General features: G+C 49.8%; 7 long non-coding RNA genes across 7 annotated transcripts; 2 read left to right on the top strand and 5 right to left on the bottom strand.

Moving 5' to 3' along the window:
- Positions 1-1039: 1039 nt before the first annotated feature.
- On the bottom strand, positions 1040-1617 carry LOC128265804 (uncharacterized). The gene is made up of 3 exons (XR_008268913.1): positions 1519-1617; positions 1404-1463; positions 1040-1337 (listed from the first exon to the last, which is right to left on the bottom strand). It is a non-coding gene; the product is annotated as an uncharacterized LOC128265804 (long non-coding RNA).
- Positions 1618-2265: 648 nt separating this feature from the next.
- On the top strand, positions 2266-2772 carry LOC128265808 (uncharacterized). The gene is made up of 3 exons (XR_008268915.1): positions 2266-2369; positions 2432-2533; positions 2588-2772. It is a non-coding gene; the product is annotated as an uncharacterized LOC128265808 (long non-coding RNA).
- Positions 2773-8555: 5783 nt separating this feature from the next.
- On the bottom strand, positions 8556-9017 carry LOC128265807 (uncharacterized). Its single transcript, XR_008268914.1, has 3 exons — positions 8973-9017; positions 8858-8917; positions 8556-8792 (listed from the first exon to the last, which is right to left on the bottom strand). It is a non-coding gene; the product is annotated as an uncharacterized LOC128265807 (long non-coding RNA).
- Positions 9018-15774: 6757 nt separating this feature from the next.
- LOC128265803 (uncharacterized) lies at positions 15775-16286 on the bottom strand. Its single transcript, XR_008268912.1, has 3 exons — positions 16193-16286; positions 16078-16137; positions 15775-16011 (listed from the first exon to the last, which is right to left on the bottom strand). It is a non-coding gene; the product is annotated as an uncharacterized LOC128265803 (long non-coding RNA).
- Positions 16287-16942: 656 nt separating this feature from the next.
- On the top strand, positions 16943-17443 carry LOC128265811 (uncharacterized). Its single transcript, XR_008268918.1, has 3 exons — positions 16943-17046; positions 17109-17210; positions 17265-17443. It is a non-coding gene; the product is annotated as an uncharacterized LOC128265811 (long non-coding RNA).
- A 2429-nt stretch (positions 17444-19872) lies between these two features.
- On the bottom strand, positions 19873-20676 carry LOC128265809 (uncharacterized). Its single transcript, XR_008268916.1, has 3 exons — positions 20634-20676; positions 20241-20567; positions 19873-19915 (listed from the first exon to the last, which is right to left on the bottom strand). It is a non-coding gene; the product is annotated as an uncharacterized LOC128265809 (long non-coding RNA).
- A 2671-nt stretch (positions 20677-23347) lies between these two features.
- Positions 23348-23674, bottom strand: LOC128265810 (uncharacterized). The gene is made up of 3 exons (XR_008268917.1): positions 23599-23674; positions 23484-23543; positions 23348-23417 (listed from the first exon to the last, which is right to left on the bottom strand). It is a non-coding gene; the product is annotated as an uncharacterized LOC128265810 (long non-coding RNA).
- Positions 23675-25069: the final 1395 nt, after the last annotated feature.

Genomic DNA, 25069 nt, shown 5'->3' with positions numbered 1-25069 from the left:
AAAATTTAAACTTTAAACATTCTTGAATAAATTTCCTAGCATCATAAGATGCGGTTTCGGTTGTAAAATGAGAAACAAATTATTGTTTCCTATGGAAAACAACTTTACAGAAGACTTGAACACTTTAAACATTTTTACTCCAGAGAACGCAGTACCATTAGGAACAGCTGGCTTTAATGCCTTTGATCCACCGGGCTGCTCTAAAACTTATACAGTAGCAGGGTCTGATGAGCTAGGTGCCAGTTAAGACCATTTATAAATATTTAAAATTGGGATTGGGGCAGATTTAAAGAAGTGACTTATGTTACTCATTTAGCAGTTGTTTTAGTAATCCAAAAATGTTCTTAAAACCGTCCCGAGTCTGCCTCATAACTCCACACATCTCAAGATCCATTTCACTGCAAGACTCACAAAACCATTTGAGCCCAGAACGCAAGTCAATATAATCTCTAACTCTGCCAACGAATCCTGCACAAAACGAGCAAAAGATAAATATACCTCTTGATGCAGAAGGATGCTGGTGTTGCATTTTCAGTTGAAGCCGTCTGGAAAATACTAAAACGAACCGATACGTCAGCAGGTCCCGCTATCGATAAGATTCGGTGGTGACACCTACTATTGATAGCGGGAGAGGATTAAGCTATTTAAATTTAGCCCGGTTCGCTCGTTAACTGGGTTAAATAGCCTTGACCCATCTTGAGAGAGCGGGAGGGAAAATGGCGAACGACTTTGGTGTAGGTCAGGGTTTTGCTTTAGTGGCTGCAATAAGTCGTAGGAGAACAGTCGTGGAAAAATAAGTTCATATGTGCATTATCAGTGTTTAGATAAATTAAAGTGAGTGGTTATTTATTTGCAATAAACTTATGAATAACAGTGTTTTTTGTAAATATTAAAGCCACCGGGGACCCTATCTAGAGGGCCCCGGAAATTTAAAAGATTTGGGAAGTGAGCACTTACCAGGCGGACCTAACCTGGTCGTCGTCCACTAGCCGCCGCAGCATTGGCCGCAGCATTAGCCGCAGCAGCATTGGCCGCAGCAGCATCAGCCGCAGCAGCGATCAGGAGCAGCAGCAGCAGCCTCCAGCACCAGCAGCTACAGCGACTGCCTCCGAGACGGCCAGATACGGAGATTCCCTCGGTGAGTCCGTTCCAGGAACGAATGCCCGCGCTGGCCACGTGGTCATCTCCAAGTCCACCGACGCACTGCCTCCGGCCCCTCTTACGCGGACGCTGCGCTATCCTCCGGAACAATTGGCTCCGTGCGGACTCGCGCTGGTTTTCGCCGCTAGCGATTTTTCCATTCTGGCTGCAGTTTCAACCACATCCGACGATTAACTCTGCAATAAATAAGCTTTAGTCATTGTTTTTGTAATATCACCTAGTCCAGATTGTCAAGTACTCACTGTGAAATCTAATCTAAAATTAGAGGCTTAATTCCGAACCCTGGCCGCGCGTCCAACTACCTATAAATTGGGTCGCGAAATTTGATGACTTGTGGGATTTATTTAGCGTACTTACATTTTCAGCACGTCCCTTCTTTTCCCTTGGAGCTCCTCAGGATTAGGCGACCCGGTTGGCAAACGCCTCCAATTTAGTGCCGTGCGGCGATTTTGCCTGTCACTTGTGTTTGAGTGTTTCTAACGAAAAGAGTAGATTGTTAGTAGGCATCAATAATGATGTATTTATTTATTAAACTTGCCCAAGATTAAATGTGAACAAGCTACCGAGATGTTTGGGTAAGTTACCTTTGGCGGGGAGATGAGCCGATCCTAATCCACCAGGAATAGACTCCGGTCTGCCGGAGATGGGGCGTGCCTCCTACATCCTTTTTGGGGCACCCAAGGTTGGGTGGGTGCGTCGTGGCAAGGACATCGAAGCCACCAATTTCGTCCAATTGTCAAAGTTTTGATGTAAATATAGCTTTGTTTTGTTTCCGATGAGTCGGAATCGATTGTTCGGACTGCAGGGCATAAGGGGTACTCCGCCCTGGGACTCCGTGGCTAGCCGGCGCTGCCCTCCGGGAAAGATGCAGTTCCGTAACAATATGGCGCCCAATTTAACAAATAAATATGTGATAGCCGAGTCGACGGCGTCTCGCATATTTATTATCTCCAGCCAGCCCACGAACGGTGGCTTGCATGACACACATGCAATTCCACCGGGATGCGGACTGGTGGAGAAAAGTTGTTTAAATTTTGTAGGAAGAAAGGGAGGCTGTCCACTAGAGGTAGGACAATTGCTCCCGAGCCATTAGCTGTGATTTGGCGGTGACATCCTCTTCGAAGGAAATCGAAGGATTCGCATTCCAGGTCGTCCGTGCAATAAGCACGAAAGGTTAAACCAAAAACTGTGATAAAACTGTGATATAGGTATTAGGGACATATTTTTTTGTTAACGTAATTTTAATGAATGTTTTGTTTTGGTGTTACAGTGTAGTTGTTTGTTTTGTGCAGATCCTTGGGTTTTCTGGGTATTTGCGTTTTCATATCATATCGGTTTAAAACTTAAATGTGTGGTCGTGACCCGTGACGTCGTCACGCGCTGCTCGGCCACCGCGACTTGAATGAAAAAACGCAAAGTCCAAAAGGAAATCCTATGCGATCCTGCAAACAGCCGAAGTCCTTAACTGGCGACTTTCAGCACAGCTGAAAGTTAGTCCAGTTGACGAGCGGCTTGTTTAGTGAAAATTCGGACGAAATTGTAGACGCAAGACGACTGGCGCGGAGTCTACCGGCTGGTGATCGGCTCCATCTCCCCTTATTGAGGCTGAAAAAAAAAAAAAAAATAGGGAAAGAAATTTAGTCTTGAGGGACTTGTTTTTTTGATAGGAGCTAATTATTGGTGTGTATTTCTTTAGCCTTAGGTATTTGTTGGTCGTTAATATATTTTCTTATCTATTTCTTATTTATTCATTGTTTATTGGTTCTATTTATTCATTATTATTATTTATTGGCCTGGTAATATAAGTATTCGTATTTATTTATTATTTATAACTTACTAGCATGCAGCACAATTTATTTATTTATACATAATTTGGGTTTTTGGTTGGCACATTGAATTCGGGGTTCAGAAGTCGTGTTAGGGGTTATCAAAATTCAGGATGTCAAAGCGACAAGGCAGCAAGCATGATCACCTGCTTCGGTCGAAGGGTTTTCCAGGCGAGGACGACGAAAAGATGTGGTCCACGGATGTGGAGGCCGCTACCGAGGCTGGCTTGCCGCGCATATCGGAAGGGTTGCCCAGGACTCCGCTTGCCCGTTTGCGCCAGGGACTGCAACAAGAGCAAAAAGGACCACAGGACACAGAGCTGCAGCAGGACCTAAGGCAGCAGCAGATCCTGGAGGGAATTGGTTTCGCGGCGGATGAGTTACTGCAGCTGGACGATAAGGACGCAAGACTCCACGATCCTTTTGTGGATTCCGCGGCAAGGTCGGCCGTTAATGTGGCTTTGGCACAGGCGTCGGAGACCCATCGGAAGGGCCAAGAAATCGGGATCAATCAGGCACTGAGGAACGAGATCCGAAGTGGCTTCCTGGAGATGATAAAGATGATGAACGAGGTGTTAAGGCCTGCTGCTCAGCGGCCTCAGCTTCCCCTGGAGAGCATGCCGGATGAGCGAAGGCGTCCGGATTCAAGGATCAAGGCGGGAATCCCTGGTCAAGCCCCGCAAGGTGCGGTGCCGAAGAGCACACAGGTCGCCGGCGTGGACGGTTTCAGGCTACCTCCGCCGAGTGTGCCACCCAAACCGCCGAGGAGGCCGCTGGATTTCCAGGAGTTGGAAAGTAGCAGTCCCGGGTATCCTCCGGATCATGGCAGGTCGCGCCGAGAGGATGGCCCGGCCTGCAGCTGGTGCGTTGAGGACCGCAGGGCCTCAGAGTTCCGGGAGGAGCCGCGTCTGTATGCCAATGTGGGGCCGGCAGCCGCCAACCAGCAATGGCGAATTGAGCGGTGGGGCGTATCCTTCGACGGGGAGGATGAGCGAAACTCGGTGGAAGATTTTCTCTTCCGGTTGGAGTTCCTGCAGCGGCAGTCACTGCAGGGTGGACAGGTGGTCCCAGCTTCGAGCCTCGCTGATGGATAGGTTCCGATGCCATCAGACGGAGCACGATCGGATGCACCAACTTCTGCAGAGGGAGCAGCAGCCCGGAGAAGGAGTTGGCGATTACGTCCACGCGATGCAGCAGTTGGGGGCTCGACTGAAAAGGCCACTGTCAGAGCGACAACTGGTGAAGATTATTAAAAAGGGCTTGAGGGAGAGCATCGCAGGGTTTGTCTACGCGATGGATGTGTTCACGGTGGATGAACTGCGGGAAGAGTGCTGCGAGGTGGAGCGCAGTTTTGGACGACGTGGACGGACCACGTACACGCAGCCGATGCGGTATCCTCTGGCGGAGAAGGCCAAGGTTAGCGAGGCGATTGGCCCAGATCCTGGTGAGGATCCTCCGTGGCAAGAGGTGGACGAAGTGCGGGCGAAGCCTAAAAATCCGTTCCGAGCCGGCTGCTGGAATTGCGGAGCCGTGGATCACGTGACTGCGCAGCAGCCGAACGCAGACTGTTTTGCTACCGATGTGGGCAGCCAGACATCGTATCTCCCAAATGTCCGGATTGTGCGGAAAACGGTCGGCTGGGCGATTCGAGGGCGGAGAGGATGCGTCCAGACAGGAGTTCCGCAGAGAAGAAGAGTTGGTAGAGTTAAATAAATGTTTACCTTCTAAGAATAGCAATAAGTCTAATTTACAATACTTACCTTATGCGGAGAGGATGCGTCGATACCTAGATATCAGGAACAGGATCTTCTCAGAGTACCAGTTAGGCGGGTTGCGTATGGTGTCTCGCCAGGTGCAAAAGGCCAGGGAACGATTTCGCAAACGTCGGAACTGCCGACGCGAAGCAGTGGCCGCCGTGAAGCGCAGTTTATCGCGAGATCCCAGACCGTTCGCCGCAGTCCGAGTCCTGACCAAGCAACTGACGGGGTTGTTGGACACTGGAGCGAGTGTGAGTCTGCTTGGAAAAGGTGGCAGAGAGCTGGTCGAGGCCTTGGATGTGCCCGTCCAGAAGTACTTATCCGCAGTCCGTACGGCCTCTAGAGAGGATCGGTCAATTATAGGACGGGTCAAATTACCGGTGGAATACCGAGGACGGACAGAGCACATTCTCTTCTACTTGTGTCCTTACCTGGAGCACTACGCTGAGGTCGAGGATGACGATGAGGAGAAAACCGATCCCGAGTCCTGGACGCTTTCCAAGGCCGAGGAACAAGAGCTGGAAGAGATCAAGCAGCAGTTCTTGACTTTCGAGAGGGATGGCTTAGGTACCACCACTCTGGAGAAGCACACTATTGAGCTGATGGACGGAGCCAAAGTGTTCAAGGATCGACCCTATCCGATGTCTCCCGCGAAGCAGAAGGTGGTCGAGGACGAGGTCGACAAGATGCTAGCCCTCGAGTCATCGAGGAGAGCAAAAGCCCCTGGAGAACCGCACCACCGTAGAATCAAGATCTGGAAAACACCGGTTCTGCTTAGACGCACGTAAGCTTAATGATGTGACCATCAAAGATGCTTACCCGTTGCCCAGCATAGACGGCATCCTGTCCAGAATTGACCAAACGTACTACATTTCCAGCGTGGATATGAAGTTCGCTTTTTGGCAGATTGAGTTGGACACGAGCAGCAAGAAATACACAGCCTTTACGGTTCCTGGTCGGCCTCTTTACCAGTTCCGTGTGATGCCTTTCGGACTCTGTAACGCATCACAGAGGCTGGTGAGACTCATGGACCGAGTAATTCCAGCTGAAATCCGCTCGAATGTGTTCGTCTACTTGGATGATCTGCTAATACTAGCGCCTGACATAAGAACGCACTTGAAGTATCTTCGCCGAGTCGCTGAATGCCTGAAAGAAGCAGGGTTAACCATTGGGCTGAGCAAGTCGAAGTTTTGCTTCAAGTCTTTGACCTACCTCGGCTTCAAAGTGGGTGGAGGACGTCTGCGGATGGATCCAGAGCGTGTAGCAGTTATTAGGCGGATGCCTGAGCCAAGGACCATGAAGGAAGTGAGAGCCTTTCTTGGAACCGCTGGTTGGTACCGTCGGTTCATAAAGAACTTTGCAACTTTGGCTGCCCCGCTCACGGAATCCTTGAAGAAGACGGGAAATAAGAAGTTTTCCTTGAGTCCAGAAGCACAGCTGGCAGTAGAGTCCCTGAAGATGGCCCTAACTACTGCGCCAGTGCTGGTACATGCGGACTTCAAGCGGCACTTTTTCATCCAGTGCGATGCATTTCAGATCGGAGTCTGTGCAGTGTTGTTCCAGCGGGATGAAGACGGCCAGGAGCAACCAATAGCGTTCTTCTCGGCCAAGATGAATCGTCACCAAGTCCATTACACCGTCACTGAAAAAGAATGCCTCGCAGCCCTGCTGGCCATTCGAAAGTTCCGGCCGTATGTGGAAGGAATGCCGTTCACGTGCATCACCGATCATGCCAGAAGTGGCTCATGTCCATGAAAGACCTTTCGGGTCGGCTGGCTGGTGGTCATTGCAACTCCAGGGATATGACTTCAACATCGAAGATACCCTTTCGCGTTGTGTTGAAGAGGTAACGGTGGACCCGTCAGAGTTGCTCGGCTTCGAGACCACTGAGTTTGCTGGAGAAGAGTACACGGAGTTGTTACAAGAAGTGGAAAAAAACTTGGCCAACCTACCTGACTTGAGGATAGTGGATGGTCTCATCTTCAAGAGAGTCTCTTCGGCAAATCTGGATGACGAGGTGGAAGGCTTCGAATTGAAGTTTTGGATTCCCCAGAGTCTGACCCACAGCATAATTGAGCGTGCACATTCGGATCCAACGGAATGGGAAAAACTCTGGAAAACCTACGGCGGCAGTTTTACTGGCCTGACATGGCACTGCAAGTCCGGGAGTCCATACGCAGGTGTGAAGTGTGCAAGGAGTCGAAATCCCCGAATTTCCGGATGCAAGTTGGTATCGGTGAGAGATCCAGACTGAGCAGCCATTTCAGAAGCTGTACATCGATTTCCTGAGGAAGTACCCGAGGTCGAAGAAGGGACAGGCCTACATCTTCATTGTGGTGGATCACTTCTCCAAATACACATTTTTAAAAGCCATGCAAGAGGCATCGGCCTCCAATGTAGTGGTGTTCCTCATTCACGAGGTTTTTTACAAGTTTGGGGTTCCAGAAATTGTGCATTCGGAGAACGGCCTCCAGTTTACGTCCAAGATCTTCGAGGAGGCGATGGAAAGCTTTGGCATCACGCACATCAAAACGCCAGTTCACTCTCCGCAAAGCAACGCAGCGGAAAGGGTAAACCAAAGCGTGTTGGCGGCAATCCGAAGCTACTTAGAAGAAGATCATCGAGAATGGGACGCGTATCTTCCGGAGATTGAGGTGGCCCTCCGCAACGCGGTCCATTCAGCAACTGGAGAAGCTCCGTTCTTCACCGTATTCGGACGACACATGTTCCTGAACGGAGCCAGCTACAAGTTGGCAAGGAAGTTGAAGTCTCTGTGTGATCACGAAATGTCTGGGATGAGAACAGCTGATAAACTCCAACTGATCCAGGACAAGGTGCAGAAGAACCTCGAATGTGCATACGATCGGAGTCGCCGGCGGTATGACAAAAGGGCTCGTACTTTCCTTGCGAAGCCAGGTCAGGAAGTGTATCGCCGCAACTTTGCCCCCAGCGATTTAAAAAAGGCCTTCAATGCAAAGTTCGCTCGGAAGTTCCTGAAAGCTCGGGTGGTCAAGACAGTCGGCAATAATGCGTACGAGCTTGAAGATCTTCAAGGACGATCGATCGGAGTGTACCATGCCAAGGACATTAGGTTGTGATCTGGAAAGAGGAATAACAAAGTATACAAGCTCAGAATCGGCATGTGTCTACTTCCCGTAAAGCGTGGGCCCCGCGTTGGACACCGTTGGAACTGCTTCTTGGTATCGAGGCCGGCTGAATCCGAATAGTCCAAATCCAAATGCTCCCAAGTATTCCTGCGCTTGTCTAAAACTTTGTGTTGTCGTCTCTCGGAATCCAGGGTGGTGTTGCATTTTCAGTTGAAGCCGTCTGGAAAATACTAAAACGAACCGATACGTCAGCAGGTCCCGCTATCGATAAGATTCGGTGGTGACACCTACTATTGATAGCGGGAGAGGATTTAGCTATTTAAATTTAGCCCGGTTCGCTCGTTAACTGGGTTAAATAGCCTTGAATACGTTCGCTGACCCATCTTGAGAGAGCGGGAGGGAAAATGGCGAACGACTTTGGTGTAGGTCAGGGTTTTGCTTTAGTTGCTGCAATAAGTCGTAGGAGAACAGTCGTGGAAAAATAAGTTCATATGTGCATTATTAGTGTTTAGATAAATTAAAGTGAGTGGTTATTTATTTACAATAAACTTATGAATAACAGTGTTTTTTGTAAATATTAAAGCCACCGGGGACCCTGTATAGAGGGCCCCGGAAATTTAAAAGATTTGGGAAGTGAACACTTACCAGGCGGACCTAACCTGGTCGTCGTCCACTAGCCGCCGCAGCAGTGGCCGCAGTACAGCGACTGCCTCCGAGACGGCCAGATACGGAGATTCCCTCGGTGAGTCCGTTCCGGGAACGAATGCCCGCGCTGGCCACGTGGTCATCTCCAAGTCCACCGACGCACTGCCTCCGGCCCCTCTTACGCGGACGCTGCGCTATCCTCCGGAACAATTGGCTCCGTGCGGACTCGCGCTGGTTTTCGCCGCTAGCGATTTTTCCATTCTGGCTGCAGTTTCAACCACATCCGACGATTAACTCTGCAATAAATAAGCTTTAGTCATTGTTTTGTAATACCACCTAGTCCAGATTGTCAAGTACTCACTGTGAAATCTAATCTAAAATTAGAGGCTTAATTCCGAACCCTGGCCGCGCGTCCAACTACCTATAAATTGGGTCGCGAAATTTGATGACTTGTGGGATTTATTTAGCGTACTTACATTTTCAGCACGTCCCTTCTTTTCCCTTGGAGCTCCTCAGGATTAAGCGACCCGGTTGGCAAACGCCTCCAATTTAGTGCCGCTTTGACCGCTTTTCATCTGGTCGACGGTCTGAGATCGGCCTTGATTGTTTCTAACGATTGTTAGTAGGCATCAATAATGAATGCATTTCTTTATTAAACTTGCCCAAGATTAAATGTGAACAAGCTACCGAGATGTTTGGGTAAGTTACCTTGGGCGGGGAGATGAGCCGATCCTAATCCACCAGGAATAGACTTCGGTCTGCCGGAGATGGGGCGTGCCTCCTACATCCTTTTTGGGGCACCCAAGGTTGGGTGGGTGCGTCGTGGCAAGGACATCGAAACCACCAATTTCGTCCAATTGTCAAAGTTTTGATGTAAATATAGCTTTGTTTTGTTTTGCTTTGTGGTAGAGATGGTAAATCGTCAAGTTAGTGACGTGAGACGTCCGATGAGTCGGAATCGATTGTTCGGACTGCAGGGCATATGGGGTACTCCGCCCTGGGACTCCGTGGCTAGCCGGCGCTGCCCTCCGGGAAAGATGCAGTTCCGTAACAATATGGCGCCCAATTTAACAAATAAAATATGTGATAGCCGAGTCGACGGCGTCTCGCATATTTATTATCTCCAGCCAGCCCACGAACGGTGGCTTGCATGACACACATGCAATTGCACCGGGATGCGGACTGGTGGAGAAAAGTTGTTTAAATTTTGTAGGAAGAAAGGGAGGCTGTCCACTAGAGGTAGGACAATTGCTCCCGAGGCATTAGCTGTGATTTGGCGGTGACATCCTCTTCGAAGGAAATCGAAGGATTCGCATTCCAGGTCGTCCGTGCAATAAGCACGAAAGGTTAAACCAAAAACTGTGATAAAACTGTGATATAGGTATTAGGGACAAATTTTTTTGTTAACGTAATTTTAATGAATGTTTTGTTTTGGGGTTACAGTGTAGTTGTTTGTTTTGTGCAGATCCTTGGGTTTTCTGGGTATTTGCGTTTTCATATCATATCGGTTTAAAACTTAAATGTGTGGTCGTGACCCGTGACGTCGTCACGCGCTGCTCGGCCACCGCGACTTGAATGAAAAAACGCAAAGTCCAAAAGGAAATCCTATGCGATCCTGCAAACAGCCGAAGTCCTTTCAGCACAGCTGAAAGTTAGTCCAGTTGAAGAGCGGCTTGTTTAGTGAAAATTCGGACGAAATTGTAGACGCAAGACGACTGGCGCGGAGTCTACCGGCTGGTGATCGGCTCCATCTCCCCTTATTGAGGCTGGGAAAAAAAAAAAAAAATAGAGAAAGAAATTTAGTCTTGAGGGACTTGTTTTTTTGATAGGAGCTAATTATTGGTGTGTATTTCTTTAGCCTTAGGTATTTGTTGGTCGTTAATATATTTTCTTATTTATTTCTTATTTATTCATTGTTTATTGGTTCTGTTTATTCATAATTATTATTTATTGGCCTGGTAATATAAGTATTCGTATTTATTTATTATTTATCACTTACTAGCATGCAACACAATTTATTTATTTATACATAATTTGGGTTTTTGGTTGGCACATTGAATTCGGGGTTCAGAAGTCGTGTTAGGGGTTATCAAAATTCAGGATGTCAAAGCGACAAGGCAGCAAGCATGATCACCTGCTTCGGTCGAAGGGTTTTCCAGGCGAGGACGACGAAAAGATGTGGTCCACGGATGTGGAGGGCGCTACCGAGGCTGGCTTGCCGCGCATATCGGAAGGGTTGCCCAGGACTCCGCTTGCCCGTTTGCGCCAGGGACTGCAACAAGAGCAAAAAGGACCACAGGACACAGAGCTGCAGCAGGACCTAAGGCAGCAGCAGATCCTGGAGGGAATTGGTTTCGCGGCGGATGAGTTACTGCAGCTGGACGATAAGGACGCAAGACTCCACGATCCTTTTGTGGATTCCGCGGCAAGGTCGGCCGTTAATGTGGCTTTGGCACAGGCGTCGGAGACCCATCGGAAGGGCCAAGAAATCGGGATCAATCAGGCACTGGGGAACGAGATCCGAAGTGGCTTCCTGGAGATGATAAAGCTGATGAACGAGGTGTTAAGGCCTGCTGCTCAGCGGCCTCAGCTTCCCCTGGAGAGCATGCCGGATGAGCGAAGGCGTCCGGATTCAAGGATCAAGGCGGGAATCCCTGGTCAAGCCCCGCAAGGTGCGGTGCCGAAGAGCACACAGGTCGCCGGCGTGGACGGTTCCAGGCTACCTCCGCCGAGTGTGACACCCAAACCGCCGAGGAGGCCGCTGGATTTCCAGGAGTTGGAAAGTAGCAGTCCCGGGTATCCTCCGGATCATGGCAGGTCGCGCCGATACGATGGCCCGGCCCGCAGCTGGTGCGTTGAGGACCGCAGGGCCTCAGAGTTCCGGGAGGAGCCGCGTCTGTATGCCAATGTGGGGCCGGCAGCCGCCAACCAGCAATGGCGAATTGAGCGGTGGGGCGTATCCTTCGACGGGGAGGATGAGCGAAACTCGGTGGAAGATTTTCTCTTCCGGTTGGAGTTCCTGCAGCGGCAGTCACTGCAGGGTGGACAGGTGGTCCCAGCTTCGAGCCTCGCTGATGGATAGGTTCCGATGCCATCAGACGGAGCACGATCGGATGCACCAACTTCTGCAGAGGGAGCAGCAGCCCGGAGAAGGAGTTGGCGATTACGTCCACGCGATGCAGCAGTTGGCGGCTCGACTGAAAAGGCCACTGTCAGAGCGACAGCTGGTGAAGATTATTAAAAAGGGCTTGAGGGAGAGCATCGCAGGGTTTGTCTACGCGATGGATGTGTTCACGGTGGATGAACTGCGGGAAGAGTGCTGCGAGGTGGAGCGCAGTTTTGGACGACGTGGACGGACCACGTACACGCAGCCGATGCGGTATCCTCTGGCGGAGAAGGCCAAGGTTAGCGAGGCGATTGGCCCAGATCCTGGTGAGGATCCTCCGTGGCAAGAGGTGGACGAAGTGCGGGCGAAGCCTAAAAATCCGTTCCGAGCCGGCTGCTGGAATTGCGGAGCCGTGGATCACGTGACTGCGCAGCAGCCGAACGCAGACTGTTTTGCTACCGATGTGGGCAGCCAGACATCGTATCTCCCAAATGTCCGGATTGTGCGGAAAACGGTCGGCTGGGCGATTCGAGGGCGGAGAGGATGCGTCCAGACAGGAGTTCCGCAGAGAAGAAGAGTTGGTAGAGTTAAATAAATGTTTACCTTCTAAGAATAGCAATAAGTCTAATTTACAATACTTACCTTATGCGGAGAGGATGCGTCGATACCTAGATATCAGGAACAGGATCTTCTCAGAGCACCAGTTAGGCGGGTTGCGTATGGTGTCTCGCCAGGTGCAAAAGGCCAGGGAACGATTTCGCAAACGTCGGAACTGCCGACGCGAAGCAGTGGCCGCCGTGAAGCGCAGTTTATCGCGAGATCCCAGACCGTTCGCCGCAGTCCGAGTCCTGACCAAGCAACTGACGGGGTTGTTGGACACTGGAGCGAGTGTGAGTCTGCTTGGAAAAGGTGGCAGAGAGCTGGTCGAGGCCTTGGATGTGCCCGTCCAGAAGTACTTATCCGCAGTCCGTACGGCCTCTGGAGAGGATCGGTCAATTATAGGACGGGTCAAATTACCGGTGGAATACCGAGGACGGACAGAGCACATTCTCTTCTACTTGTGTCCTTACCTGGAGCACTACGCTGAGGTCGAGGATGACGATGAGGAGAAAACCGATCCCGAGTCCTGGACGCTTTCCAAGGCCGAGGAACAAGAGCTGGAGGAGATCAAGCAGCAGTTCTTGACTTTCGAGAGGGATGGCTTAGGTACCACCACTCTGGAGAAGCACACTATTGAGCTGATGGACGGAGCCAAAGTGTTCAAGGATCGACCCTATCCGATGTCTCCCGCGAAGCAGAAGGTGGTCGAGGACGAGGTCGACAAGATGCTAGCCCTCGAGTCATCGAGGAGAGCAAAAGCCCCTGGAGAACCGCACCACCGTAGAATCAAGATCTGGAAAACACCGGTTCTGCTTAGACGCACGTAAGCTTAATGATGTGACCATCAAAGATGCTTACCCGTTGCCCAGCATAGACGGCATCCTGTCCAGAATTGACCAAACGTACTACATTTCCAGCGTGGATATGAAGTTCGCTTTTTGGCAGATTGAGTTGGACACGAGCAGCAAGAAATACACAGCCTTTACGGTTCCTGGTCGGCCTCTTTACCAGTTCCGTGTGGTGCCTTTCGGACTCTGTAACGCATCACAGAGGCTGGTGAGACTCATGGACCGAGTAATTCCAGCTGAAATCCGCTCGAATGTGTTCGTCTACTTGGATGATCTGCTAATACTAGCGCCTGACATAAGAACGCACTTGAAGTATCTTCGCCGAGTCGCTGAATGCCTGAAAGAAGCAGGGTTAACCATTGGGCTGAGCAAGTCGAAGTTTTGCTTCAAGTCTTTGACCTACCTCGGCTTCATAGTGGGTGGAGGACGTCTGCGGATGGATCCAGAGCGTGTAGCAGTTATTAGGCGGATGCCTGAGCCAAGGACCATGAAGGAAGTGAGAGCCTTTCTTGGAACCGCTGGTTGGTACCGTCGGTTCATAAAGAACTTTGCAACTTTGGCTGCCCCGTCACTGAAAAAGAATGCCTCGCAGCCCTGCTGGCCATTCGAAAGTTCCGGCCGTATGTGGAAGGAATGCCGTTCACGTGCATCACCGATCATGCCAGAAGTGGCTCATGTCCATGAAAGACCTTTCGGGTCGGCTGGCTGGTGGTCATTGCAACTCCAGGGATATGACTTCAACATCGAAGATACCCTTTCGCGTTGTGTTGAAGAGGTAACGGTGGACCCGTCAGAGTTGCTCGGCTTCGAGACCACTGAGTTTGCTGGAGAAGAGTACACGGAGTTGTTACAAGAAGTGGAAAAAAACTTGGCCAACCTACCTGACTTGAGGATAGTGGATGGTCTCATCTTCAAGAGAGTCTCTTCGGCAAATCTGGATGACGAGGTGGAAGGCTTCGAATTGAAGTTGTGGATTCCCCAGAGTCTGACCCACAGCATAATTGAGCGTGCACATTCGGATCCAACGGAATGGGAAAAACTCTGGAAAACCTACGGCGGCAGTTTTACTGGCCTGACATGGCACTGCAAGTCCGGGAGTCCATACGCAGGTGTGAAGTGTGCAAGGAGTCGAAATCCCCGAATTCCCGGATGCAAGTTGGTATCGGTGAGAGATCCAGACTGAGCAGCCATTTCAGAAGCTGTACATCGATTTCCTGAGGAAGTACCCGAGGTCGAAGAAGGGACAGGCCTACATCTTCATTGTGGTGGATCACTTCTCCAAATACACATTTTTAAAAGCCATGCAAGAGGCATCGGCCTCCAATGTAGTGGTGTTCCTCATTCACGAGGTTTTTTACAAGTTTGGGGTTCCAGAAATTGTGCATTCGGAGAACGGCCTCCAGTTTACGTCCAAGATCTTCGAGGAGGCGATGGAAAGCTTTGGCATCACGCACATCAAAACGCCAGTTCACTCTCCGCAAAGCAACGCAGCGGAAAGGGTAAACCAAAGCGTGTTGGCGGCAATCCGAAGCTACTTAGAAGAAGATCATCGAGAATGGGACGCGTATCTTCCGGAGATTGAGGTGGCCCTCCGCAACGCGGTCCATTCAGCAACTGGAGAAGCTCCGTTCTTCACCGTATTCGGACGACACATGTTCCTGAACGGAGCCAGCTACAAGTTGGCAAGGAAGTTGAAGTCTCTGTGTGATCACGAAATGTCTGGGATGAGAACAGCTGATAAACTCCAACTGATCCAGGACAAGGTGCAGAAGAACCTCGAATGTGCATACGATCGGAGTCGCCGGCGGTATGACAAAAGGGCTCGTACTTTCCTTGCGAAGCCAGGTCAGGAAGTGTATCGCCGCAACTTTGCCCCCAGCGATTTCAAAAAGGCCTTCAATGCAAAGTTCGCTCGGAAATTCCTGAAAGCTCGGGTGGTCAAGACAGTCGGCAATAATGCGTACGAGCTTGAAGATCTTCAAGGACGATCGATCGGAGTGTACCATGCCAAGGGCATTAGGTTGTGATCTGGAAAGAGGAATAACAAAGTATACAAGCTCAGAATCGGCATGTGTCTACTTCCCGTAAAGCGTGGGCCCCGCGTTGGACACCGTTGGAACTGCATCTGGGTATCGAGGCCGGCTGAATCCGAATAGTCCAAATCCAAATGCTCCCAAGTATTCCTGCGCTTGTCTAAAACTTTGTGTTGTCGTCTCTCGGAATCCAGGGTGGTGTTGCATTTTCAGTTGAAGCCGTCTGGAAAATACTAAAACGAACCGATACGTCAGCAGGTCCCGCTATCGATAAGATTCGGTGGTGACACCTACTATTGATAGCGGGAGAGGATTTAGCTATTTAAATTTAGCCCGGTTCGCTCGTTAACTGGGTTAAATAGCCTTGAATACGTTCGCTGACCCATCTTGAGAGAGCGGGAGGGAAAATGGTGTAGGTCAGGGTTTTGCTTTAGTTGCTGCAATAAGTCGTAGGAGAACAGTCGTGGAAAAATAAGTTCATATGTGCATTAGTGTTTAGATAAATTAAAGTGAGTGGTTATTTATTTACAATAAACTTATGAATAACAGTGTTTTTTGTAAATATTAAAGCCACCGGGGACCCTGTATAGAGGGCCCCGGAAATTTAAAAGAATTGGGAAGTGAACACTTACCAGGCGGACCTAACCTGGTCGTCGTCCACTAGCCGCCGCAGCAGTGGCCGCAGTACAGCGACTGCCTCCGAGACGGCCAGATACGGAGATTCCCTCGGTGAGTCCGTTCCGGGAACGAATGCCCGCGCTGGCCACGTGGTCATCTCCAAGTCCACCGACGCACTGCCTCCGGCCCCTCTTACGCGGACGCTGCGCTATCCTCCGGAACAATTGGCTCCGTGCGGACTCGCGCTGGTTTTCGCCGCTAGCGATTTTTCCATTCTGGCTGCAGTTTCAACCACATCCGACGATTAACTCTGCAATAAATAAGCTTTAGTCATTGTTTTTGTAATATCACCTAGTCCAGATTGTCAAGTACTCACTGTGAAATCTAATCTAAAATTAGAGGCTTAATTCCGAACCCTGGCCGCGCGTCCAACTACCTATAAATTGGGTCGCGAAATTTGATGACTTGTGGGATTTATTTAGCGTACTTACATTTTCAGCACGTCCCTTCTTTTCCCTTGGAGCTCCTCAGGATTAGGCGACCCGGTTGGCAAACGCCTCCAATTTAGTGCCGTGCGGCGATTTTTGCCTGTCACTTGTGTTTGAGTGTTTCTAACGAAAAGAGTAGATTGTTAGTAGGCATCAATAATGAATGTATTTATTTATTAAACTTGCCCAAGATTAAATGTGAACAAGCTACCGAGATGTTTGGGTAAGTTACCTTTGGCGGGGAGATGAGCCGATCCTAATCCACCAGGAATAGACTCCGGTCTGCCGGAGATGGGGCGTGCCTCCTACATCCTTTTTGGGGCACCCAAGGTTGGGTGGGTGCGTCGTGGCAAGGACATCGAAGCCACCAATTTCGTCCAATTGTCAAAGTTTTGATGTAAATATAGCTTTGTTTTGTTTCCGATGAGTCGGAATCGATTGTTCGGACTGCAGGGCATAAGGGGTACTCCGCCCTGGGACTCCGTGGCTAGCCGGCGCTGCCCTCCGGGAAAGATGCAGTTCCGTAACAATATGGCGCCCAATTTAACAAATAAAATATGTGATAGCCGAGTCGACGGCGTCTCGCATATTTATTATCTCCAGCCAGCCCACGAACGGTGGCTTGCATGACACACATGCAATTCCACCGGGATGCGGACTGGTGGAGAAAAGTTGTTTAAATTTTGTAGGAAGAAAGGGAGGCTGTCCACTAGAGGTAGGACAATTGCTCCCGAGCCATTAGCTGTGATTTGGCGGTGACATCCTCTTCGAAGGAAATCGAAGGATTCGCATTCCAGGTCGTCCGTGCAATAAGCACGAAAGGTTAAACCAAAAACTGTGATAAAACTGTGATATAGGTATTAGGGACATATTTTTTTGTTAACGTAATTTTAATGAATGTTTTGTTTTGGTGTTACAGTGTAGTTGTTTGTTTTGTGCAGATCCTTGGGTTTTCTGGGTATTTGCGTTTTCATATCATATCGGTTTAAAACTTAAATGTGTGGTCGTGACCCGTGACGTCGTCACGCGCTGCTCGGCCACCGCGACTTGAATGAAAAAACGCAAAGTCCAAAAGGAAATCCTATGCGATCCTGCAAACAGCCGAAGTCCTTAACTGGCGACTTTCAGCACAGCTGAAAGTTAGTCCAGTTGAAGAGCGGCTTGTTTAGTGAAAATTCGGACGAAATTGTAGACGCAAGACGACTGGCGCGGAGTCTACCGGCTGGTGATCGGCTCCATCTCCCCTTATTGAGGCTGGGAAAAAAAAAAAAAAATAGAGAAAGAAATTTAGTCTTGAGGGACTTGTTTTTTGATAGGAGCTAATTATTGGTGTGCATTTCTTTAGCCTTAGGTATTTGTTGGTCGTTAATATATTTTCTTATCTATTTCTTATTTATTCATTGTTTATTGGTTCTATTTATTCATTATTATTATTTATTGGCCTGGTAATATAAGTATTCGTATTTATTTATTATTTATAACTTACTAGCATGCAGCACAATTTATTTATTTATACATAATTTGGGTTTTTGGTTGGCACATTGAATTCGGGGTTCAGAAGTCGTGTTAGGGGTTATCAAAATTCAGGATGTCAAAGCGACAAGGCAGCAAGCATGATCACCTGCTTCGGTCGAAGGGTTTTCCAGGCGAGGACGACGAAAAGATGTGGTCCACGGATGTGGAGGGCGCTACCGAGGCTGGCTTGCCGCGCATATCGGAAGGGTTGCCCAGGACTCCGCTTGCCCGTTTGCGCCAGGGACTGCAACAAGAGCAAAAAGGACCACAGGACACAGAGCTGCAGCAGGACCTAAGGCAGCAGCAGATCCTGGAGGGAATTGGTTTCGCGGCGGATGAGTTACTGCAGCTGGACGATAAGGACGCAAGACTCCACGATCCTTTTGTGGATTCCGCGGCAAGGTCGGCCGTTAATGTGGCTTTGGCACAGGCGTCGGAGACCCATCGGAAGGGCCAAGAAATCGGGATCAATCAGGCACTGAGGAACGAGATCCGAAGTGGCTTCCTGGAGATGATAAAGATGATGAACGAGGTGTTAAGGCCTGCTGCTCAGCGGCCTCAGCTTCCCCTGGAGAGCATGCCGGATGAGCGAAGGCGTCCGGATTCAAGGATCAAGGCGGGAATCCCTGGTCAAGCCCCGCAAGGTGCGGTGCCGAAGAGCACACAGGTCGCCGGCGTGGACGGTTTCAGGCTACCTCCGCCGAGTGTGCCACCCAAACCGCCGAGGAGGCCGCTGGATTTCCAGGAGTTGGAAAGTAGCAGTCCCGGGTATCCTCCGGATCATGGCAGGTCGCGCCGATACGATGGCCCGGCCCGCAGCTGGTGCGTTGAGGACCGCAGGGCCTCAGAGTTCCGGGAGGAGCCGCGTCTGTATGCCAATGTGGGGCCGGCAGCCGCCAACCAGCAATGGCGAATTGAGCGGTGGGGCGTATCCTTCGACGGGGAGGATGAGCGAAACTCGGTGGAAGATTTTCTCTTCCGGTTGGAGTTCCTGCAGCGGCAGTCACTGCAGGGTGGACAGGTGGTCCCAGCTTCGAGCCTCGCTGATGGATAGGTTCCGATGTCATCAGACGGAGCACGATCGGATGCACCAACTTCTGCAGAGGGAGCAGCAGCCCGGAGAAGGAGTTGGCGATTACGTCCACGCGATGCAGCAGTTGGCGGCTCGACTGAAAAGGCCACTGTCAGAGCGACAGCTGGTGAAGATTATTAAAAAGGGCTTGAGGGAGAGCATCGCAGGGTTTGTCTACGCGATGGATGTGTTCACGGTGGATGAACTGCGGGAAGAGTGCTGCGAGGTGGAGCGCAGTTTTGGACGACGTGGACGGACCACGTACACGCAGCCGATGCGGTATCCTCTGGCGGAGAAGGCCAAGGTTAGCGAGGCGATTGGCCCAGATCCTGGTGAGGATCCTCCGTGGCAAGAGGTGGACGAAGTGCGGGCGAAGCCTAAAAATCCGTTCCGAGCCGGCTGCTGGAATTGCGGAGCCGTGGATCACGTGACTGCGCAGCAGCCGAACGCAGACTGTTTTGCTACCGATGTGGGCAGCCAGACATCGTATCTCCCAAATGTCCGGATTGTGCGGAAAACGGTCGGCTGGGCGATTCGAGGGCGGAGAGGATGCGTCCAGACAGGAGTTCCGCAGAGAAGAAGAGTTGGTAGAGTTAAATAAATGTTTACCTTCTAAGAATAGCAATAAGTCTAATTTACAATACTTACCTTATGCGGAGAGGATGCGTCGATACCTAGATATCAGGAACAGGATCTTCTCAGAGCACCAGTTAGGCGGGTTGCGTATGGTGTCTCGCCAGGTGCAAAAGGCCAGGGAACGATTTCGCAAACGTCGGAACTGCCGACGCGAAGCAGTGGCCGCCGTGAAGCGCAGTTTATCGCGAGATCCCAGACCGTTCGCCGCAGTCCGAGTCCTGACCAAGCAACTGACGGGGTTGTTGGACACTGGAGCGAGTGTGAGTCTGCTTGGAAAAGGTGGCAGAGAGCTGGTCGAGGCCTTGGATGTGCCCGTCCAGAAGTACTTATCCGCAGTCCGTACGGCCTCTGGAGAGGATCGGTCAATTATAGGACGGGTCAAATTACCGGTGGAATACCGAGGACGGACAGAGCACATTCTCTTCTACTTGTGTCCTTACCTGGAGCACTACGCTGAGGTCGTGGATGACGATGAGGAGAAAACCGATCCCGAGTCCTGGACGCTTTCCAAGGCCGAGGAACAAGAGCTGGAGGAGATCAAGCAGCAGTTCTTGACTTTCGAGAGGGATGGCTTAGGTACCACCACTCTGGAGAAGCACACTATTGAGCTGATGGACGGAGCCAAAGTGTTCAAGGATCGACCCTATCCGATGTCTCCCGCGAAGCAGAAGGTGGTCGAGGACGAGGTCGACAAGATGCTAGCCCTCGAATCATCGAGGAGAGCAAAAGCCCCTGGAGAACCGCACCACCGTAGAATCAAGATCTGGAAAACACCGGTTCTGCTTAGACGCACGTAAGCTTAATGATGTGACCATCAAAGATGCTTACCCGTTGCCCAGCATAGACGGCATCCTGTCCAGAATTGACCAAACGTACTACATTTCCAGCGTGGATATGAAGTTCGCTTTTTGGCAGATTGAGTTGGACACGAGCAGCAAGAAATACACAGCCTTTACGGTTCCTGGTCGGCCTCTTTACCAGTTCCGTGTGATGCCTTTCGGACTCTGTAACGCATCACAGAGGCTGGTGAGACTCATGGACCGAGTAATTCCAGCTGAAATCCGCTCGAATGTGTTCGTCTACTTGGATGATCTGCTAATACTAGCGCCTGACATAAGAACGCACTTGAAGTATCTTCGCCGAGTCGCTGAATGCCTGAAAGAAGCAGGGTTAACCATTGGGCTGAGCAAGTCGAAGTTTTGCTTCAAGTCTTTGACCTACCTCGGCTTCATAGTGGGTGGAGGACGTCTGCGGATGGATCCAGAGCGTGTAGCAGTTATTAGGCGGATGCCTGAGCCAAGGACCATGAAGGAAGTGAGAGCCTTTCTTGGAACCGCTGGTTGGTACCGTCGGTTCATAAAGAACTTTGCAACTTTGGCTGCCCCGCTCAAGGAATCCTTGAAGAAGACGGGAAATAAGAAGTTTTCCTTGAGTCCAGAAGCACAGCTGGCAGTAGAGTCCCTGAAGATGGCCCTAACTACTGCGCCAGTGCTGGTACATGCGGACTTCAAGCGGCACTTTTTCATCCAGTGCGATGCATTTCAGATCGGAGTCTGTGCAGTGTTGTTCCAGCGGGATGAAGACGGCCAGGAGCAACCAATAGCGTTCTTCTCGGCCAAGATGAATCGTCACCAAGTCCATTACACCGTCACTGAAAAAGAATGCCTCGCAGCCCTGCTGGCCATTCGAAAGTTCCGGCCGTATGTGGAAGGAATGCCGTTCACGTGCATCACCGATCATGCCAGAAGTGGCTCATGTCCATGAAAGACCTTTCGGGTCGGCTGGCTGGTGGTCATTGCAACTCCAGGGATATGACTTCAACATCGAAGATACCCTTTCGCGTTGTGTTGAAGAGGTAACGGTGGACCCGTCAGAGTTGCTCGGCTTCGAGACCACTGAGTTTGCTGGAGAAGAGTACACGGAGTTGTTACAAGAAGTGGAAAAAAACTTGGCCAACCTACCTGACTTGAGGATAGTGGATGGTCTCATCTTCAAGAGAGTCTCTTCGGCAAATCTGGATGACGAGGTGGAAGGCTTCGAATTGAAGTTGTGGATTCCCCAGAGTCTGACCCACAGCATAATTGAGCGTGCACATTCGGATCCAACGGAATGGGAAAAACTCTGGAAAACCTACGGCGGCAGTTTTACTGGCCTGACATGGCACTGCAAGTCCGGGAGTCCATACGCAGGTGTGAAGTGTGCAAGGAGTCGAAATCCCCGAATTCCCGGATGCAAGTTGGTATCGGTGAGAGATCCAGACTGAGCAGCCATTTCAGAAGCTGTACATCGATTTCCTGAGGAAGTACCCGAGGTCGAAGAAGGGACAGGCCTACATCTTCATTGTGGTGGATCACTTCTCCAAATACACATTTTAAAAGCCATGCAAGAGGCATCGGCCTCCAATGTAGTGGTGTTCCTCATTCACGAGGTTTTTTACAAGTTTGGGGTTCCAGAAATTGTGCATTCGGAGAACGGCCTCCAGTTTACGTCCAAGATCTTCGAGGAGGCGATGGAAAGCTTTGGCATCACGCACATCAAAACGCCAGTTCACTCTCCGCAAAGCAACGCAGCGGAAAGGGTAAACCAAAGCGTGTTGGCGGCAATCCGAAGCTACTTAGAAGAAGATCATCGAGAATGGGACGCGTATCTTCCGGAGATTGAGGTGGCCCTCCGCAACGCGGTCCATTCAGCAACTGGAGAAGCTCCGTTCTTCACCGTATTCGGACGACACATGTTCCTGAACGGAGCCAGCTACAAGTTGGCAAGGAAGTTGAAGTCTCTTTGTGATCACGAAATGTCTGGGATGAGAACAGCTGATAAACTCCAACTGATCCAGGACAAGGTGCAGAAGAACCTCGAATGTGCATACGATCGGAGTCGCCGGCGGTATGACAAAAGGGCTCGTACTTTCCTTGCGAAGCCAGGTCAGGAAGTGTATCGCCGCAACTTTGCCCCCAGCGATTTCAAAAAGGCCTTCAATGCAAAGTTCGCTCGGAAGTTCCTGAAAGCTCGGGTGGTCAAGACAGTCGGCAATAATGCGTACGAGCTTGAAGATCTTCAAGGACGATCGATCGGAGTGTACCATGCCAAGGGCATTAGGTTGTGATCTGGAAAGAGGAATAACAAAGTATACAAGCTCAGAATCGGCATGTGTCTACTTCCCGTAAAGCGTGGGCCCCGCGTTGGACACCGTTGGAACTGCATCTGGGTATCGAGGCCGGCTGAATCCGAATAGTCCAAATCCAAATGCTCCCAAGTATTCCTGCGCTTGTCTAAAACTTTGTGTTGTCGTCTCTCGGAATCCAGGGTGGTGTTGCATTTTCAGTTGAAGCCGTCTGGAAAATACTAAAACGAACCGATACGTCAGCAGGTCCCGCTATCGATAAGATTCGGTGGTGAAACCTACTATTGATAGCGGGAGAGGATTTAGCTATTTAAATTTAGCCCGGTTCGCTCGTTAACTGGGTTAAATAGCCTTGAATACGTTCGCTGACCCATCTTGAGAGAGCGGGAGGGAAAATGGCGAACGACTTTGATGTAGGTCAGGGTTTTGCTTTAGTTGCTGCAATAAGTCGTAGGAGAACAGTCGTGGAAAAATAAGTTCATATGTGCATTATTAGTGTTTAGATAAATTAAAGTGAGTGGTTATTTATTTACAATAAACTTATGAATAACAGTGTTTTTTGTAAATATTAAAGCCACCGGGGACCCTGTATAGAGGGCCCCGGAAATTTAAAAGAATTGGGAAGTGAACACTTACCAGGCGGACCTAACCTGGTCGTCGTCCACTAGCCGCCGCAGCAGTGGCCGCAGTACAGCGACTGCCTCCGAGACGGCCAGATACGTGGTCATCTCCAAGTCCACCGACGCACTGCCTCCGGCCCCTCTTACGCGGACGCTGCGCTATCCTCCGGAACAATTGGCTCCGTGCGGAGTCGCGCTGGTTTTCGCCGCTAGCGATTTTTCCATTCTGGCTGCAGTTTCAACCACATCCGACGATTAACTCTGCAATAAATAAGCTTTAGTCATTGTTTTTGTAATACCACCTAGTCCAGATTGTCAAGTACTCACTGTGAAATCTAATCTAAAATTAGAGGCTTAATTCCGAACCCTGGCCGCGCGTCCAACTACCTATAAATTGGGTCGCGAAATTTGATGACTTGTGGGATTTATTTAGCGTACTTACATTTTCAGCACGTCCCTTCTTTTCCCTTGGAGCTCCTCAGGATTAGGCGACCCGGTTGGCAAACGCCTCCAATTTAGTGCCGCTTTGACCGCTTTTCATCTGGTCGACGGTCTGAGATCGGCCTTGATTGTTTCTAACGATTGTTAGTAGGCATCAATAATGAATGCATTTCTTTATTAAACTTGCCCAAGATTAAATGTGAACAAGCTACCGAGATGTTTGGGTAAGTTACCTTGGGCGGGGAGATGAGCCGATCCTAATCCACCAGGAATAGACTCCGGTCTGCCGGAGATGGGGCGTGCCTCCTACATCCTTTTTGGGGCACCCAAGGTTGGGTGGGTGCGTCGTGGCAAGGACATCGAAACCACCAATTTCGTCCAATTGTCAAAGTTTTGATGTAAATATAGCTTTGTTTTGTTTTGCTTTGTGGTAGAGATGGTAAATCGTCAAGTTAGTGACGTGAGACGTCCGATGAGTCGGAATCGATTGTTCGGACTGCAGGGAATAAGGGGTTCTCCGCCCTGGGACTCCGTGGCTAGCCGGCGCTGCCCTCCGGGAAAGATGCAGTTCCGTAACACTGGCAACCTTTCTCGGTACAAGAAACAGTCATAATAAATTATATTTGTTTTATTTATAACAAGAATTTAAAATTAGTTACCTGTATATGAAAACAAATTTTTTTCATTGACTGACCTTGGTTTGTAAAACACTAACAACTTTGTACGTACACAGTTAGATTACTCTAGTATGTCTGCTGACCGCAGCGGCGAACCATTCCAACTAAATAGAGAGTCAGAATCACTCATTTCTAAGCAGCTCTTCTTATCTCTCTGCGGTGTTTGCAAAGCCTGTAGCCCCTGTATATATACGTTAATAAACTGAAGTGTTGTATTTATTGTTTTGATTTGGTTTTAAAATAGCTAACAAAAAGACTTGTTAGCTCAACAGTTGGAGGCACCGGCAAGATTGTGTGAAAATTCTTTTGTGCAAAAGAAGAACAGTCCACAAGGATGACATAAGACATAAACGACTGGTTCGGTAAGATATTTCGATAATACTCTCTAATTATATTCAGACTTCATTTGAACTTTTGTTTCTTGAATGTTTTTATTCCAATAAGCTCGAAAATGTTGTCGACGAGAACATTGGAATTTTTTCTCGAACATTAATAGCCGGAGGCTTCGGCTTCCTTTTCTTGGCCTCAGCAGGTTCAACCGCCTCAACGTCAGATCTGTTAAATTTTTAGATAGGTTTGTATTCGTTGGCATTTCTATTACAGCTAGACTAGCATTGCCACGGCTTATTTTGCGTTGAGAATTTAGAGGGCTCAGCTTCCTTTTGATTGGGATTTTGCGATTCATACCAGCCTGCTTAACATATTTTTCTTTTTTTTGTTAATATGTCGCTGCATTGATGCACATTCAGCGCTCTTTGGCTGCAGAGACATCCATAGTAGCGAGGGAGAACACGA

The sequence above is a fragment of the Drosophila gunungcola genome, unplaced genomic scaffold, assembly GCF_025200985.1.
Source record: "Drosophila gunungcola strain Sukarami unplaced genomic scaffold, Dgunungcola_SK_2 000158F, whole genome shotgun sequence".
Lineage (NCBI taxonomy): Eukaryota > Metazoa > Arthropoda > Insecta > Diptera > Drosophilidae > Drosophila > Drosophila gunungcola.
Note: the sequence above shows the minus strand (reverse complement) of the source record. Positions and strands in the feature narration are given on the sequence as shown.